Below are 18,742 nucleotides of genomic sequence, written 5' to 3'. Positions count from 1 at the left end.
TATATAACCCTAAAGGCCCTCGTACGAGGGCCTTTAGGGTTATTGTAAATAAATAAAATAAATTACGCCGGTTGCTATCATAGGTCTTGCTTGAATAAAAACATAGAGCTCAAATAACTTGACTGTTATAATATACAGAGTAAATTATATTGCAAAATTATAATGTAGTCAGATCGTGCCTGTTACTAAAATGAAACCACCCTGTGCTTTAGATAATGTGTTCTGCTTTATAATAAAGCTTCTACACCACTCTGAACTAATTTATGTTTCTCGCGATTTTCTTGATTTGCAGCTAGAATAGAAATCAGTCTAAATAATTCAACTCTTTGAAGTGACCCCGTTCTATGATACTATTGTATGAAATGTTTCCAACGCGAGGATGGCGGTGAAAACTTTAATTAAAAATGGTTATATGGAGTTCGCTCTGGGGTGAGACTTAGTGCCCTTTCCATCACAAGCACTAGGTGGAGTCCCTAGTACGTGACCTCAGTGGCTTCAGCTGCCGCCATTACTCGTTTGACCTACGTCTTTTGGGCTTTCAGGTCGAAGCAGGCGTGTAGGGTCGCCTCCCAGTCCTCCCGGGTGGGGTTTGAGTTAGGTGCAAAGGCAGGACTGGAGGGGCATGCCCATACCATGTGCAAGAGGTCCAAGGATATTTCCCCACAGTGCGAGCCCTTTCTGGAGAAGGCGCTGTCAAAGTGTTGAAGTGATGCCGGGCACATCACGGTGTTCGTAAGAAGGTGTAGAAACCCGCGTTCCTCCGCTCTCGTTAACCCTTTACACGGGTAGGGGTAAATATTGTGCCTGGTTTCGCACAGCTGAGTAATTTCTCTGAAAGTGTAGGCTGGTGTGAAGCCTTCTGTGGAGGAGGAGCGGGACGAGGTTGCCAGGTTAGAAAGCGCGCGGGCGGCGGCATCTGGTGCCTCGTTTCCTCCTAGCCCCGAGTGGGCGGGAGCGCAGACTATCAAGCGAAGGGACGGACTTCCAACGTACGAGCTGTTTTTAGTAGCCGGCAGGCCAGGTACAAGACCCAGCCCTGATGAATGTTCCTACACGACCGTAATGATTGTTTTGAAATCGGAGTGTGTTCCTGCTAACGCAATGGTAACCTCCTCTGCCTGGGTTACGTTTCGGGCTTTAAATGTGAGTCCGTTTACCGTTTTGGACACGTGGATCACTGCCGCCGTGTACCACCAACCTTGGTGCGGGAAGGATGCGTCCACATAGTACACTCCGGGTTTCCCTCCATAGTCATGAGCTAGGGCCTCTGCCCTGGCCATACGCCTACCCTCGTTGTCATCCTTGGATATGTTAGTGGGTAGTGGTTTTAAGTGCAGGGCGTATCGCCACTGCTGGGGAAGTCTTTCTCTTTCCTCGGTTACTGTTGTGTGCTGTATGTGTAGATGGGTTACAGGCGACTCTCCGACGGTGTTTGCGATAATCGCGTGTATTGGCTTGATAGGTGGGCTTCTCTACGCTCCTCGAACGAGTTCATCATACCCAGATCTTGGGGTCTCAGGTTCGACGTCGTTATACGGAGGTCGAAGGCCTTTTGCGGTCTTTTGTGCGTGATCACCTCGATGATGTTGTAGTCGTGTTTTTTGAGGTGGAGATAAGGGGTCGAGTACATGATTCTGCTTGGTACAAAGTCATTGGCTAGTCATAGAGCATTTTTGCTTCTCAGTCCCTCATTCTTGTTTGAGACTCTGCGGACCATTCGGCCCACCTGATCTCCCACCTTCTTTAGCTCGTCGAGCGTGGTCGTCGCTAGCTTTCGCTGGTGAATGAAAAGACCTAGGACTAATTTCCCGTCTCTTAGATATCGGGTCTGATCCAAGTCGCAATTCTATCTTGTCTGTGCTTATTTTGGAGGGACGAATATGGACGAATTTGAATTTTTTCGGTGAGCACCGAAGGCCAAATTTTTTCGCGTCCTCATTTACAGCGGTGGATGCCTCCTGCAAGCTCGCCTCAATTTCTCCCCGAGAGCCCGGCGTGGAACATATGAAGATATTGTGCGCGTACAGCGCGTGCTGCTTACCCGAGATTTTCTCCAGGTTAAACGGGAGATTCTTCATTGGCATGTCGAAAAGTAGCGGGGATAGCACCGCTCCCTGTGGTGTTCCACTGGTACCTGATATAAAAGGACCGTGTTCGGCGTTCTGGATTTTTACGCAGGTCTGTCTCTGTGAGAGGAAGCGTTTTATATACTCGAACGTGTTCTTTCCACATCCCGTTTCCAAAAGGTGCTTCAGGGTCACCTCGTGCGCCACGTAATCGAAAGCTCCCTTCAGATCTAGAGCCAGCACTATCTTATCCCCATTCGGATGTTCTATCGGATTCAGTATCTCTCTGCTAAGCTGTAACAGAACGTCCGAGCCGATTTATTTGGCCTGAAGCCGTACATCGAGTCGCCGAAGACTCGCTTGTTTTCTAGATACTCGGAGAGTCTCTCTCACCATTATTTCCATCAATTTGCCCACGCACAACATGAACGAAATGGGCCTGAGGTGGCCCGTATCTGTGGCTTTGCCTGCTTTTGGGATGAATGTTATGAGTGCCATTTGGTGAGAAGAGGAACTTCGCCCGTCTAGATTGAATTAAAGTGTTCCAGAAGGGATTGCTTTACCGTGGTCCCGCCCCTTCCTGGTGCGGTCCCGCGTTTCATTCTCACTACCCAAGCAGCACACCAGCATTGGTCCAACAATGGTTCATCACTGGAAAAGAATGGCATCAATATTGGACTGATATTGGCATTTGGGCATTTTACTACATTCTCCATTCTTGGCCCATCTTTCGTTCCAAGATTGGTCCAGTGTTCAACCAAGCTGGAGCCTCCAATGTAGGCACAATATTAGACTTTCCATTCATGCACCATGATTCTTGCCAATACTGTCCAGCATTATACCATCATTGTATTACCAATATTTGTTTAATACCAGCTATTCCATTGATGGCCCATTGTCAATGCCAATATCATACCAATGGTTAGCCATTGCAGGTGCACTGGCTACTCCATTCATGCCGCATATTGTCGATACCAATATTAATCCAATGGTTTATGGGTACACCGGCTACTCCATTCATGGACCATTGATGATGTCAAGATTACACATTTTGTGGCACTGCCTGTGCAGGCCATAAAATGCAGCCTTTTTCATTCTAGCCATATTCGTGACAGCACATCGAACTTGCTGGGACAATAATGGTCTTTCAAATAGGAGTGGTCATATAAATTCAAATTGTCGCTCATGAGCAACCAGTAGATATTCACAAAACAAGGGCATGGTTCACAAAAAGATAATATTTATTGCAATTGTTACTATAGACGGCAGTTGTTACTAGCCAGCGCTGAGGGAACACACACCAGCAGTTAGCGGGGCAGTGGCAGGTTTTGTCAGGGCAGGGCGGGCTCTCGGGAAATGGAAGGGGCCAGGGAGCTGGAGGGCACACTCATAGGCGTAGTGAGGGGGCTGACCCTGCAATTGCATTCACAAATGGCATGCCTGGTTTGCCAGGGGAGGTTTCAGCATAACGCCTTTTTCTTCCACCCCCCCCCCCCTGTCACAGGAACCAGGCAGCCACCTGCGAATAAATGCGTGTGCCTCCAAATCGTCCACCCCAACTTTTTCGCAAATGGCACCTGCACAAAAACAATGAGGAAACAAAATTTACAACACTATTACGAGGCATATAAAAACGCGCGCATTATTTTAGGAAGATGTAGAAAATTCCAGGATTCATGTACCGAAATTTATGGTCAATGAGAAACACTATACTGATGAGTTCCAGATTAGGTTCAGCTGCCTTGGGTTTATTAGGATGAAAGACGCACATACATTGCATAGCATGTGCCCTGTTGCATTTTGATCGCCTCCACAGCAATACGGCTGAGACAGCCAGTGTTTCATCCCACACTAGGAATTAGTGCTTGATTGTCGGCTGTCTCCGCATATGACTGGCGCGCTAGTTTTTTACCGCTCCTACGCTTTCTGCGATGTGCAAACAGTTTATACTAAATATCGTTACCAAGAGAATGTTCGGCGACCATTTGCATTTTTTTTAAATGGCTAGATATAATATACACAAGCGATCTAAGCCCACGACTGCTGCACTGGCCGCTGGTTAGCTGATATACGCTTTTGACTGGTTTTGTGGGTAGTTCACTTAAACGGGAGCTCACTTAAACGGGTAGCTCACAGGTGCATCATTTTTACACATATACTGCTTGTCCAAGCAAATTTGATCCAAGGGATAAAAAAAAAAAACATTTCGGAAGCAGGCAAAGGAAACCAGATATATATTGCTGGAAGCTACCTTGAGCGGCACAGAAAAGGTTTTGTTTGGAATTCTTAATTGACATTATTTACCTAAATTACTGATTAATGACTTACACAATAAATGGTGTTGCTACTTTGAAGAGTACCGGCACAAACCACGTTTGATTATTTGTGATAAAGAACCCTCACGTCTGCATTTTGAACGCCAGATACAATAGGAAACCACGAAAATACAGAAATCTGATTTCCGGACAATACAATTGAGGACTTGGCTTGGCTCGACAGCCCTGTGTAGCGTTAGACCTACAAGTTGCCTATGGTTTCTTCGTCCGCGCCAGCATATCGTCCAACAAGACTGTATTTGTATTTTACAGCTGAAAAATACTGTTAAACTCATTTATATCCTTACCGCTTTGTAGTCATTATCCGCATTGCAAAGTTCGGCGCGCTCATTGTAACTCGAGCCTTCATGTGCGCCAAAGGGCCGACGCGAAGCAACCATCGTCAGCATATCACCCTTACTCATACTCATGCATGGGGCTAGCAATCATAGCGGCAGGTTGTTTTGTCCGCTCAAAATCATGTTGTGAGCAGCACAGTTGAGGTGTGCGAATGGGCTGGTAACGGTTTCGGTATCTACATAACCCGGAATTTATCTGCAGCTGGAAAAAAAAGGTACACATGAGGTTTCTAACCGCAAATATTGAAACAGGGGTTTCCGAACGTGCTCACCGACTCTGTAAGTCCTATTTATTGTCTAAAGTGAATATTTAGTACTTGAAGCGAATAACCTCACTTCCCCACGTACAAAATAAAAATTTTCTGCGCTGTCCTAAGTGGCTGCCAGCAATGCACCACCGGTTTCCATCATCTGTTTCTAATGGTTTATTTATAACCCTTGGCTCAAGCTATGGGGCGCAGCAGGTGTAATGTAGCTTGAATAAAACCTGAAATAGATCATATATATGGGTAGATTTGTAAGGTTTAAAGATTTCACTTACAAATTCTACAGGAATCGCGTCACTGCGGCCTTTCTTTAAAATTGACACGTAATAGCGCTATATTCGTGGCTAAAATAAAGTACTCAACGCATTAATTCAGCTTAGCAAATGCAGCTTTAACAGAAAGTGAGGGCTGGCGACACCTAAGGTGTGCCTAGCTTTCAAATTTTCTTAGATGGCACCACCGTTCAAAATATGGAATATTAAAAAAAGCCCTTGATATTGGCTTTCTCACAGCGTATTATGGGTGCCTTAGATAACAAACATAATCGAGGTCCCATGGCCATCTTTCGTTTCCAATGAAATTCTTATATGTGGTGGGCAAAATATCTAGACACAAAAGAATTAACCTTAGCTTTTCAAGATACGCGTAGTTTCCTCGAAAAAAACAATTGTATGGTATATCTCTAGAGGTAGAAAACGCTGTTTTTCCATTTCAAAATGTTGCAAGTTTGGATACCATGATTTTGTCATCTGCTCTTTTTTACTCACTAAATATATGCAGGTTTTATATTTACAAACACTATTAGAAACCTGTTTTGTTTTTGCAGTTGTGTTATAAAAAATCGCAAACTTTTCTTCAGGAGCGATACGCTGCAAAAATATTCATTTTTAACCTTATGTACTGGCATATGATGCATTAGGTTCGTTGCACTAAATATGTTTTCACTTCCTGACGCATGTTCTTAATTCCAGGCAGTATCTGGAGCTCCAGACCACTAGGTGTGTTCTCCACAACGCATCAAAATTGCTCAGAATTCGAAAACAGCAGTAAAGGGCAAATTTGCTGCAATAAAAAAAGATCATCTTCGATTTTCATTCAAATCCCTCTCAAAAATCTTCAGTAGCTCAAAAATATCACGGACTAAGAAGTGTTGCGTTATACTGTTTAAAAATATAACATTAAATATTAAACCGAGTGCTTGTGCTGATAATGGCCAAACTCAGCCTGCATTCTTGTAAGATCCAATAATATCTTGGCACAGAAACTATTTCCCTACATTATCTAGGTTCCATTCTTTATTTCTGGAAAAATTTGAAGCTCTAGATTTGTGTGTGTATCTGCATATTATTTTGAAATTGGACAAAAGTAAGAAAATGGTAAAATAAGGAAAACTGATTAGAATTGAAGAAACGGCCGCAACATCAATTTTTATCAAAATCTGTGGAAACAATGCAAAGAGCTTTGTTAATTTGAGTCAGTAAATATATTGAATTCTGCAAAATGTAATATTAGAAATATAAAAATGCTTGTTTTTGTTCTATAGATGTGCTTATATGGCTCCCCCTTATGGAATAGGCATCAAAACTTCAATTTAGTATTTGCTGAATTTAGTTACATTTTACCTTAAGTAAAATTTAAAACCTTGTCAGCGCTTATACACCGTTTTTCTGCTTCTGGGACAAATACTTAATATAGCTTAAAATGGTATTAATTCACTATTTCTGTCAATTTCATGGCAGAACGCAAGTTGAGGCTGAACTTTTTCTCTGTCCTGCATTCTTTTTTATTGCTAGGTGCAATAGTATTCAATCTAGGTTATTAATATATTATTCCATTTCTCAGCTTTGACCACCACTAACAATACTATATTTTTGAAGATGATTTTTCAATGTGTAATTTTTATAATTACAATCATAAGCAAATCGCTTTCCAGCATAATACTTTTGGTGGCGTTACAGAGAACACACATAGCAGCTTAGAGCTCCAAATTCTGCCTTAAATTAACAATATGACCTGCGTAATAAACACAGAATGTTTTAGTGCAAACAACGCAACGCGTCACGCCAGTATGTAAGGTTGAACATTAACATTTTTGTAGCGTGTTGTTCTTGAAGCAAAGTTTGCGATTTTTTACTAAATCAACTGCATCAATGAAACACACTTTTAATACTTCTTATACAAGTAAACGTTACCCAAATGCGGTGAGTAAAAAACAGTGGATGACAAAATTTTACGCAACCAGCCGGCCTCCAAACGTGCAACTTTTTGAAACGACAAAAACGGCGTTTTCCAGCTTTAGTGATAGGCGTTTTTTTTTTTTTTCGAGAATACTACGCCGCATCTGGCAAACCTAAGGGTCATTCCTTTGTGTCGAGACATTAGCCCACGACATATGAAAATTTAATTTAAAAAAATGGTCATGGCACCATGATTACTGTTCCTGTCCGAAGACATCCATATTTGTTTTCATTTCGTCTCTTCAACAGGCTGGTTTAGCCAATGCGGTGAATAAAAATATCATCGCATATATTAAAGATTTCGCGCTATATGTTATACCAAAAGCTACCTATATTGTCACAACTGTCATACATTATTTGTAGCTGAAACAACATCACAAAAGGGATTCGATTGCAAATTGTTCGCTAGTTAAATAGACGTACGAGATGACACACGTATACTTTGTAGAATACAATTTAGGAAAGAGCAGATACAAACTACAGGCGAATAATGCTACGATATGGAGCATATGTATTACTCCGGTTAACAGTAAAAAAATCAACTTTTAACATATTAATATATTCGACAAACTATTGCATGCTCACATAGGAACACAATTAATGAGCTCATCCACGCATCTCATGTCTATGGGCATTAGATGTGTGGACGACTTCGTTTTATTCCAATTCGTGCGTCACGCCAAATAATTGAACGAGAAAAAAGTTAATGTCTACACAATTTTCAGTGAGTATACCACAAATTATACTAAGGTGCTTCATATATGTCACATCACCTAGCAAGTGAAATGGGATAACAGAAGTAATCAGACTCTAACCCTGATCAGCATTTCGCTTTTGCGCCATCTTTGTAAGTTTTTAGGCTGGCTTTTCCACTGATTATCCTCTTCTTTATACCCCTGCCACCCACAGGACACAAATCTTCTGGGGGTACCGAACTGTTGGTTTTCGCACTAGTGATACAACTTAATCGATCCATTTATACGTAGAAAACACTCTCGATGCGCACCTAAAAAAATGAAAGCATGTATGTGTCGGCGAAATCATTCACCGGCGATTTAATAATATGATTTGAACAATAAAATCAAAGGATCACACTCGAAGTAACAAAAAAGTGGTGGAGAGATAGGCATTGAAGCAATGAAAGGCGGTTGCTTTCTGCAAAAAGCCAATAGCAAGAGGTCCACCGTCTATAAGAATAGGCAATAAAAATAAGGCATATTTAAAGGTGCATGCAGCAGTTACCGTGTTGCAGTGCTACCTTTTTTTAGGCAGGCTTTTCCGCTGATTTTCTTCTTCTTTATTGCCCTTCCAACCACAGGACACATATCTTCTGGGGGTTGTCGGTTTTCGCACCAGTGATACAACTCCATCGATCCATTTCTATGTAGAAAACGCTCCCGATGCGCATCTAAAAAAATGAAAGCATGCATGTGCAGGCTAAATCATTCACACATGATAAAACAATATGATTTGAACAATGAAATCAAATGATCACACCCAGAGCAACAAGAAAGTGGTGGAGAGATAGAAATTGAAGCAATGAAAGACGGTTGCTTACTGAACAAAGCCTATAGCAAGAGGTCCTGCGTCTATAAGAATAGGCAATAAATTAAGGCACGTTTTAGGTGCATGCAGCAGTTAAAGTGATGCAGTGTTACCTTTCTTTTTCACTGCAGGGATTGGTATAAATATTACAGCACTTGCTAGGCATCTCAGGTAACCCCATTGAAAACTTTATCCAAGGTACCGAGGAGCAGTGGCGTGTTATTTGCAGCTGTTAACGGAAAGACAGGCTATCCTATGAGTGCATGCGCATTTCCTCCTTTTTGTATACTTGAATAAAAGCGACTCAACAGTGAGTGTTGTAAGAGGTGCAGCGTCCCTAGGAATGGGGAACAAAATTAAGTTTTAGTAAACAGAGGTACAAAAAGAAGCAAATATGCCTGCAATAATAGCATGATGGCCTACCTTTTGATCAACAGCTTTAAACAACCTGTCACTGCCAGTCGGTTCTTTAGATAGGCTTATCAATGCCAGAGCTTAAAGCTAAGAGCAATATGAGTAATGTTTATTGCGGTCACGGCCGTAAACAATTCTAGCGGTACACTCCATTACTGTAACTATTCAACCGTCAATTTATACATATCGTTCATTAAAGAACCATGCACATCATATTAAGTTGCTCTTTTCTACTCCCAAATGATTTCCTATAGAATTAGAATACGTGGATCGCTGCTTCGGTTTCAACATTCTTGCACGATGGCTATGGCGTGCACTTCATGCATACGGTACGGTACGTGAGGTATACAAAGAGCTGTAATTGCCGAACAGGCGGACCTGACGGCCTGTCCCATTTCGCCTGAAAGTGCGCGCCGTGATCGAGCGCTTCGCAAGCAATATTTCGGACGATATGGTTGCCTCATACCGGCCATCAATGTTTTGTACAATGTGTCCCGCGTGCACGTTGTTTACTTTGCAGTGACAGGGACGCAGTGCACACACGGCTGATGTGCATTTTTGCTTGTATTGTTATTTTCCCCCGCTTTCGAAGCGCGTCTGCGAAATCGCTCTCCTATTGTCGCCGCTTTCTGATAACGCCCTCACCTGAAGGCGCGGGCTCAGAAGGGGGGCGTCGATTAAGAAAATTTTGAAAAGGGGCTCACTTGCGCTGTTCACGGCTTTCAATTCCTCAATATGATATTAACCATTATAAAAGTGGAGGTTCATTATGACTTAATTATAGCCTAATCATCAAGCGGCATCACGCACATGTCTGCCCCACTGTAAAATTCGCTTGCACAGACGGCACGAACAGTTTTCAAAACTTCGTCTGTACATCTGAAAGCAAAAAACTGCCCTTAACTCTTAACAAATCCGAAAACTGTGTGAACATGGCTTCCTGCGCGCAGAAGAGAGGCTGACCAAAATATATGTACAAAGCCGGGCGCATAGTATCTGGTTACTAATTGATTGCGGCGCGCTGCACAGTCAAAAAACTGCGCAAATGGCTGCCTGCAGTGTTCTGTCACGTGTTGGTGGCATACACACCTGTTACGCACGGCTCCTCTATTTTCGGCGCAAATGCTATTCATATCGCAGCCAGCAAATAAGTCCACGCACTTGGTTGCATGTAACCCGGACGAAAATTCTATTAGTTCTTGAAGTCATGCTTCGCGCAGTTGTTTCGAGGAGAATACGGAAAGAGAACATTTGGGACTGGTAGGAGATTATATAGAACCAATTATGAAGCAATGGCATGCTGCAAAGATATACACTCACGGTCTAAGATGACGGCGTTCACTGAGTCTGATAATGCCGATGGTATCCCGCCGTTGCTGTAATCCGTACTCCGGCGACATTTCACAGCTCAGCTGTTCACTGATATGTAGCAAGCACCAACCGGAGCACATGGACATGTATAGGCGCAAGAGAAAATTATGCACAGCACAATGAAAAAGAAAATTAATGGGGGAAGAAATTAAAGAAAGGTTTAAGAAGCTGTCACAAGTCTTGTAGCGTCTCCAACAAGCTCTGAAATGAACGCTTCGGGAGGAGGCCGCACAGCTGCGCAGCTGGGGATGCTGTCTGTTGTGTCTTGCACGTAGACGCGTAGGCGAGGGGGAACAACGAGCCGCTCAACCAGCGCGCGATTCCCGCCGCGGTGTTGTGTTCGCAAGGGCTGCGCGTGGGAACGAAGGACCAACGACCCTCTCAACATTCCATTCCTCCTTTACCCAGCCCTCTTCTGCTTGCACCGGCCAGCCGTGACTTCGGACCGTGCCGATGAGCGGCCGCCAGCGCGCACCGCTCGAGTCGAGTTCTAATAAATAGTTTTGTTTTGTGTGTTCGCAAACGCATTTTTTCTTCAAGCCAACCACGGAAAAACATTTTCTAAAAAAATAGAAAGCCTCCCCATCTACCATCCACATTCTTGCGTAAATCCATACAGTTGGTGCATCGACAAATGTGCGCGTCCCCTCCCTTTCGCCACGTATGATCGAACAAAGGATGGTAGTTCAACCTTTTATATTTACTTCAAAATATTATATATTGTTGCGTGATGACTGATTAATAATGTCAAAGAGGCGGAGTTCCGAGCTTCTCTTCTATTCTGGCCAACTTTGGTTATAGATTATACAAATTATGCTAAAGTTAGCTAGCTGAAAATTATCCGACTAAATATATACATGTTTTTATTTGTATTCAGTTAATGTTCGCTTTTCGGGTATGAGTAGATGTTTTTATAAAAATTCTCAACATCGGCCCAGGAAACGAAAATTTTCCTAATTTGCAGGCCTTTATTTCAGAAAAGGTTCATGATAGAGCAGCGATAATTCCACAATATGTTCTCAGCATAATTATCCGCAAACAGCTAAAGCTCATATTTTTATGACATTTGGATACAGAGACACGATCGCGCTAATTTACAGAAAACAGCGAACATTGAAAATTTTTAGGAAAACAAAAACAGTTTTCACATTGTTTAAACTTTTTCCACCTATTCTACACTACCTCAGCTTTCAAAACCATTAAAACACCTTGCATAATTTTGTTGCGCAAGTAATTATGGCCACATAGATAAAGCCTTTGTCCAATTATAGCGCACCGCGCTGTTCTGAACATTCTACGGAATTTGTGAATTGTTCAAGGTTTTTAAATTTTGGCATATAATTTTGTAGCAGAGAGAAATATATTTACAAAAGAGGAATTAAGATATATACATTGAGGAACAGCCAAGGAGCCAAACTACGAGGGCCGCCCATTCGACGCACTTCTTTTTCCTAATCTTCCACAAACGAGCGCGCCACTTCGTCCTCATCATTCTCCAGCTGTAACAATATTTCTTCGCTCATGTTTTGTCTCGACTTCGCAAATCGACGGTAACAGACACATCAATGAATGATTCAGAATCAATTTTGTGCGCGTCGAGGTCCTGATGCGCTGTGGCATCAGGCAATACACAGACGTTTTTCGCAATCACCTTCACCTTAACGCGGATTGCACAAAAAGACGATAACGTTCAATGAGCAAGCAACGTATTCCAAATCATTTTAGTAGGATGAAAGAATTGGAAAGGGCATGAAAAACTGCCTCATTAAAACAGTGTTTATAGGCTGCATTCGTTTTTTCGAATGACTCGACAGCGCACATTATTTTCATTCCTGCACAGTTTTTTTTTATTCCTTTGCCACCGCCTACCGCGGTTGGAATGGTCAAACTCTAAACTAATTGGCGGAAAAAACTATTTTTTTGTTTATTGGCGATATATATGTTGTACGCCATATGAATGTACCGGGGCCTTCATGCTCGCAGTCTGCACGAAAAACTGTCAATTTTTTTTTACCACCGTGTGAATGCCCAAAACTAAAATGGTAACCTCGCGAGTCTTCCGGCTTTTCATTTTCCAGTGATTGCGTCTACAAAGTACAAACATCGTATTCGGTCCTTTCTCCAGGTAAACAGACGATGCTGCGCGTAGTTCCTTATGGATAATACAAAGGCACTAGAACAAAAACATCGCTGAGAAAATGGTCATTTGTTCCTTCAACTTGAGGCAACGTTTTCCTTTTCGGCATTGAAAAAGCTACCTTCTAATCACTAATTTAATGTCACATGAACATGCTATGGCGACACGATTTCGTTTTTATGCGCGTTCTCACTGACAACTGGATTTGTACTATAGATTAAGTATAGATGCAGGGATGTAATCGGCGTCCAATACAGGCATATTGGGTCGTGAGTGCTAGCCGGTCTGGGGTATACATATGTGGTCGCACGGTCGTGCTATCATTAGATATAATTGTGCGACAAACTTATGCGCCTGCGACGAAATCTGCATGCATGCCAATAGGCTAAAACCATAAACACATATAGCTGACCCCCAAAGGTGCGCCGCATATGAGCGCACCGAAAAGACGAATCCAGACAGTGGCAGCGGTACGTGCTTGAATGCGTTATAGTAATTGTCGTCCCGTACGTGGTACTTTGTGAGGTCCGAACGATCGGCTGGAATGTTGTCGGAATTAAATGCCGCGGTTTGGCGTCCAGCGCACGTGTATTCAACCATAAAAATGGAGAATTTGTTTTGATTGAATGGTCAACGGAAAATATTCACTTCGGCAGCCCATTAAAGCTGCGTTTTTAGGATGGCAATGACAATTGCGAGATCAGAGGACAAAGTGGTCCATCGTGGGCAGCTTTCATACAGGGATAGCTAATACTGGAAAAACACAAGACAAATTGCAATGGTCCATTACAGCCAGTTTAAAACAACGGAACGGTCAACGTCGGAAGAACACAGGACACCTTGGTCCATTGTAGCCAGTTTTAAAAACTGAACGGGCAACGCTGGAAGAACACTGGAAAACATGGTCCATTGTAGCCATGTTTAAAAACCGGCACATCCAATGCCGGAAGAACACAGGACAACTTGGTCCATTGTAGCCAGTTTTAAAGACGGCAAACCCAATGACGGAGGAACGCAGGACAGCTTGGCCCATCATAGCCAGTTTTAATACCCGGTGCGACTATTATTGGGAGAACAACGGCAATCTCGGTCCAACATAGACATTTTGTATGTACGGCAGTGCCAATATCGGGAACTCGCTGTACATCTTGGCCCAAGCTAGCCAGCGTTGGCTACTGGCAGCGCCAACACTGGGAGAGCACTGGCTAGACTGGGCCATTGTTGGACATTGTGCTGACTGGCATGTCCTATGTTGGGAGCACGCTGGTTAGGCTGGCCCAATGTAGGGCCGCTGTTTGCCGTCGTACTTACAACATTGGCCCAATGCTTTGTGCTGCCTGGGTAGGGCCGCCTTGATCTCGTATAGTTTGAAACGTTGATCTAGCTCAACCTTTTGTCTCCACTGTACCTGTAAGCTTCTCTCTTTGGGTCTTGGGTTGTCTTCAAGTACTGGTCTCCGAGCTTCAGTGCTAGCTGGGCCGTATTTCCTTGAAAGGCGTGTATCGCTCTCTGCAGGTGTTGCTGCGTCTCGGTGCCCATCTGGTTTGGATCTATAAGCGCACGGAAAAGACGCCATGTGTTTTTGCAGACATCTGCCAAGCTTCGGCGTTGCACCGCTCTACCCAGTTAGCGTCTGCGAATTGCGAAGCGTAGTCTGCCGCCTCTTTAGTTATCGTCACGATCCGGTTCTTAGCTTGCGGTTATGTTTCTGCCTGCGCCATCTTTTGACCAAGCTGCGTCTGGCTTCCTAGAGGGGAAGGAGGTGAGTGTCTACATCTGTCACCGCCTCAGAGAGCTCTACCCTCAGTTCCGTCAAACGCAAGCTGGTCATCACCTGTTTGGTCCAGGCTTGGTATCCCTGCTCCTGGATAGAACTAACGTTATTATCTTGTCTGAATTTTGCCCAATCCGGAAGCCTAGTCTGCCTCGTCTGTCTGGTAAGGGCTATAGTTCGGATCGTTATGTTAATCAAGCAGAGGTCGCTACCGAGTTTTTCCTCTGTATTCGTCCACTCCACTCGCCTCGAGTTTTTCGAAAAGGTTAATTCCGGACAAGTGTCCCTCTGCGCCGAGTTCCCAACCCGCGTTGGGTACGCTGGGTCGGTGTGTAGGGTTAGGCCTAATGTAGACGCTGCCTCCGCTAGCTTCCGTCCTCGTATGTCGTCGCGGTTGCAGCCCCATGAGAGGCTCTGCGCACTGAAATCTAACACTAGTAGCGGATCTCGTCCCGCTTCCCTGATAGCCCTGCTAAGGAGTGTGAAGGAAGTTACGCACAAAAAAAACATGTACAAAAAAGAAACACACACGATGTGGTAGACGGTACATCGGACAGACGGGACGCTGCATAAATGAATGCTTGCTCGAGCGGCAAAGGTCACCTAGTTGCCCAACTTCTCGTTGCTCGCACAAGCCAGCATACAAGGCGTTTTTGAATGAGACGCAGGTGTTGCGCAAGTTTATTACTCAAAGGAGCGGATAAATTATTTAAGCCTTCATATTGCCGCGAAACCTTAAAAACTGCATTTCTTGTTTTTAGCAGCCGCCGGCATGCGACATAATTACTGATTTTGGCACGCATAAAAATTCTGTATTCTTATTTTGATAATGCTCGATGTCGCGAGATGCACATTTACAGTTTGTCCGGCAAAAGGCGCAGAGATCTTTCTCGAAGAATCCGACCAATGGCGCATGTTTCTACAATGCTCCAGGTTGAATTAGTAACGTTTTTCGACGGTACCTTGATGTTTCGGAGCCGCTTTTAAATTTAGCGTTGACGAGTGCGACAGGCATTCTTAGTTCGACGATCGACGAGCATGTTTTTTGCTATTGCCGCTTAGTTCTTAGTTCTTTTGCTTAGTTGCTTAGTTGTTTTGCGGACGCAAGTTAGCCAAATAAATAAGTTGTTACTGTGAATTTCAAGCCTCCTCATTTGTCGCCAACAGCATTGTTATCACTATGTGGCAGACTAATGAATGAAACAATTCTGTCAGGCCCCTTCTATGTGACTGCTCGAGAAAGAGACGAATTTCTCTAAGGTAAATGCGATGGGTCGGCCATGTATGCGATAGGTTTGCTGATGGGAAGAGAAAATGAAGAAAACAAGGAAAAAAAAGGGTCATGACACTGGTGCCTGATATGAATGTATCTGATATTGTTATCTGGTTGCGGTATACGTTTACGGCCTGCCCTCTTTTTGCCCATACATGATTGTTTGTAGAATAAATCTCAGTTTGAATCTGGCGTTCACGTGTGTCTCTCCAGCTTTGTCCGTGTTTTTGCGTGCGCTGGAACGGTGTTTCACAATTGTACTAGAATGTCCAGCTTTCTACGCTTAGTGATATGCCCCTTTTATGTATTGCTTCAACACATAAAGCGTTAATGATTTAGAAACAAATCAACCGTCCGTGAAACTATTTAGCATCTATAAGAACCGAGTGCCAAGCCGGTCTGTAATAATATAGTCGACTTCTCCTTCTTGGTTAGAACCAAAACCAAAGAAAATGGGGTGAAGGTTATAGTGTAATGCAAGTTAGGAAAGCAGAGGAAGCTGTGGAAAAAATTGAGCACGGAATGTCACAAGTGGATACGGCAGAGTTTCAATAAAACATTGCCGACGATTATGTTCCTTTTTAAGCTGAAATTTGAGCGCAGATCCTCAGCTGTTTTATCTTTTTCGATATATGAGGCAACGATTCGAAGAAGACGTCTATGTACAATTACAGACAACTATTTTATATTTGAATTCCTTCAGGAAACACTCCGCTAAGAGTTGTGGACTGTTATGAAGGAAGCTTTGTGGTCGGAGGAATGAAGAGAGCCATTAAGTTGTTGGGAAATTGCGGGAGGCAGCGCCTGGGCCCATAGAAACCTGGCGCGGCGAAGAGACTAATTCCACAAGCAGCAGACGAGAAAGAACCTTCGCTAATACCTTAAACTGATCGCTAAAGCCAAAATTAGCAAGGGTCTTATTGAATTTATAGCAGTATGTCTCAAAGAAAAACGAGGGCGAGCTAGATCCGCGTGAAACCTTCCTCAAAAGCGAAGGGACGATCGGCTAGAGATCCGGACTATCAAAACAGGCGTATCTTTGCTAACTACATCAAAATATGATGTTTTCTATGTGAGGGTGTGAATTATCGGTTACTGCACATCTTACCCTGCAGTTCGCTGTGGGCGGTTGCATTATTCACGAATTATTGTCTTTGCAGCGTGCACCATGTATGGCCACGTCTTCCACGTGAGCTCTGAAGTGTGCCTTTATTAATTGTTTAACAGAATGTAAAATGCGCATAATATGTCACGCTTCTCTTGGAAGAAGGCAGCAGAGCAGATAACACAAAGCATAAGAAGCACACACCCCCACACAAGGACACGGCTGCACTGGCAACTATATCAACAAGAATCCGCACATCTCCCTTCATTTCATATCTGCAACGGTCTTCCTCGTCTTGAACTAGCAAGTACATGTGTGACTAGCAAGTACATACGCGCATCGCGTTGTTTTTGCACGTACAACAGTCGCTGCAGCGTGTATGATCTTGTGGTGCATCTTCATATCTGCCACTAAAGATCTGCCACCTTCAACGCGCAAGTGCAAGCAACGATGTAGCGTTTCATTAGAGACGATGAAAATACGCTCGGGACTAAATGAAACACATCTCTGGCCATCGAATAATGCACAGATAAGCCGAACATCGGGCGCCGCTTCCTCGAGTGCGTATGTATGCAAAACTCTTGGTCGGAAGTGAATTCATTGATGTCGCTGCTCCGCAGGCCGCAGGTGAAGCTAAAACAAGCAGTATTTCAAGCGTTGGTGCAACGCATATCTGTGCATGTAGAAAAACTTACATGTGTTCGAATATGATGACAAAACAAATAAGCACTAGTAAATTGTGACATTCTGAGGTTTGTCTGCAAGAACGCAATACATTGTAAAGATGCGGGACACGGACAGCCCCTCGTGATAGCCAGGAGAAAGATTCAGCGAGTTTAATGGGCGATCGGTAGAATATGACCGCAAATCCAGCATCCCCCCAAAATACCCAAAGTTCGAAAGAGCAATATCGACTACATAAACAGAAATATAACCACTCTACCCATATCCCGCTCAACAAGGAACAATGCAACCAGACTAAACAAAGAATCATTAGCAATGCTTTTTCTGCCACCACTGTATCGGTCTGTATGCTTTGGTCTTAAGGGTCATGATATGCTAAAGCGGGTGCGCAAAATGCTGATTTATCCATGCATGAAAACCTTTTTCTTTAAATTACACACCGAACCTGTTAACACATCGCTCCATAGGAAAAATATTTTTGTATCTTCCGTAAACCGCCGTCTGTGTGACGTGCCTGAAACAATTGAGCACTGTTTCATTATTTGCAAAGAGGCAATTCTCTTCTGGGACGTGATGCAAGGAACTCTAAAGAAAGACTGTTCTAAGTTTGTTGAGTGTGCGGTATCTTGCTGTTACACAATATGATTACGAACCATATGACATGTTTTTCCGTAGTAGACTTCATATCTTGTGGAAGATATGCATGTTGGATAGCAACGCTGAACTTGTTGTTCCACCTAGACTCCATTTTAGCAGAGTGATGCTGCAACTGGAAGGACATTTATGATGAAAATGACTTTCGACCTGATGGGTTTCCGCTGGTGACAGGATGTTTATCTTTGCCTGGCTTTTAGTTGTTTCCTGTTGTGCAGCTCAGTAAAGGCTGAGTGCCTTGTAAATAGTTTGTGTACATAACCCTTTCTGTACATAGCCAAGTGTAATAAATACCATGTCAGAAAAAAAATGCCGTAGTGGTGTAGTGGTTAAACGTTTGCTTGTCGATTGGGAAGGCAGGACGTTTGAATCACGACTTGTAAATTTTTAATTTCTTGGTTAAGAAATATTTTGCTCTTTTTCAAATGTGGTGTTGTTATTTTATAGCCTCCATGCTTTTTCCATCCTGACGTTCAGTTTTTTTTCTGAAACGAACAGACCATACAGGAATTCCCGGAACCAGAGCTCTGCGCAGTTTCAAG

At 43.4% G+C, this 18,742-nt stretch overlaps 1 protein-coding gene and 1 long non-coding RNA gene across 4 annotated transcripts in view; one reads left to right on the top strand and one right to left on the bottom strand.

Moving 5' to 3' along the window:
* LOC146174501 (uncharacterized) overlaps nt 1-18,742 on the top strand; it is a 151,120-nt gene that overhangs the window by 128,466 nt on the left and 3,912 nt on the right. The window lies entirely within an intron of this gene.
* Nucleotides 3,290-10,679, bottom strand: LOC146174502 (uncharacterized). Its single transcript, XR_014701813.1, has 3 exons — nt 10,523-10,679; nt 8,502-8,651; nt 3,290-3,643 (listed from the first exon to the last, which is right to left on the bottom strand). It is a non-coding gene; the product is annotated as an uncharacterized LOC146174502 (long non-coding RNA).

The sequence above is a fragment of the Amblyomma maculatum genome, chromosome 11 (assembly GCF_055883805.1).
Source record: "Amblyomma maculatum isolate TAMU_Amacu chromosome 11, ASM5588380v1, whole genome shotgun sequence".
Taxonomy (NCBI): domain Eukaryota; kingdom Metazoa; phylum Arthropoda; class Arachnida; order Ixodida; family Ixodidae; genus Amblyomma; species Amblyomma maculatum.
Note: the sequence above shows the minus strand (reverse complement) of the source record. Positions and strands in the feature narration are given on the sequence as shown.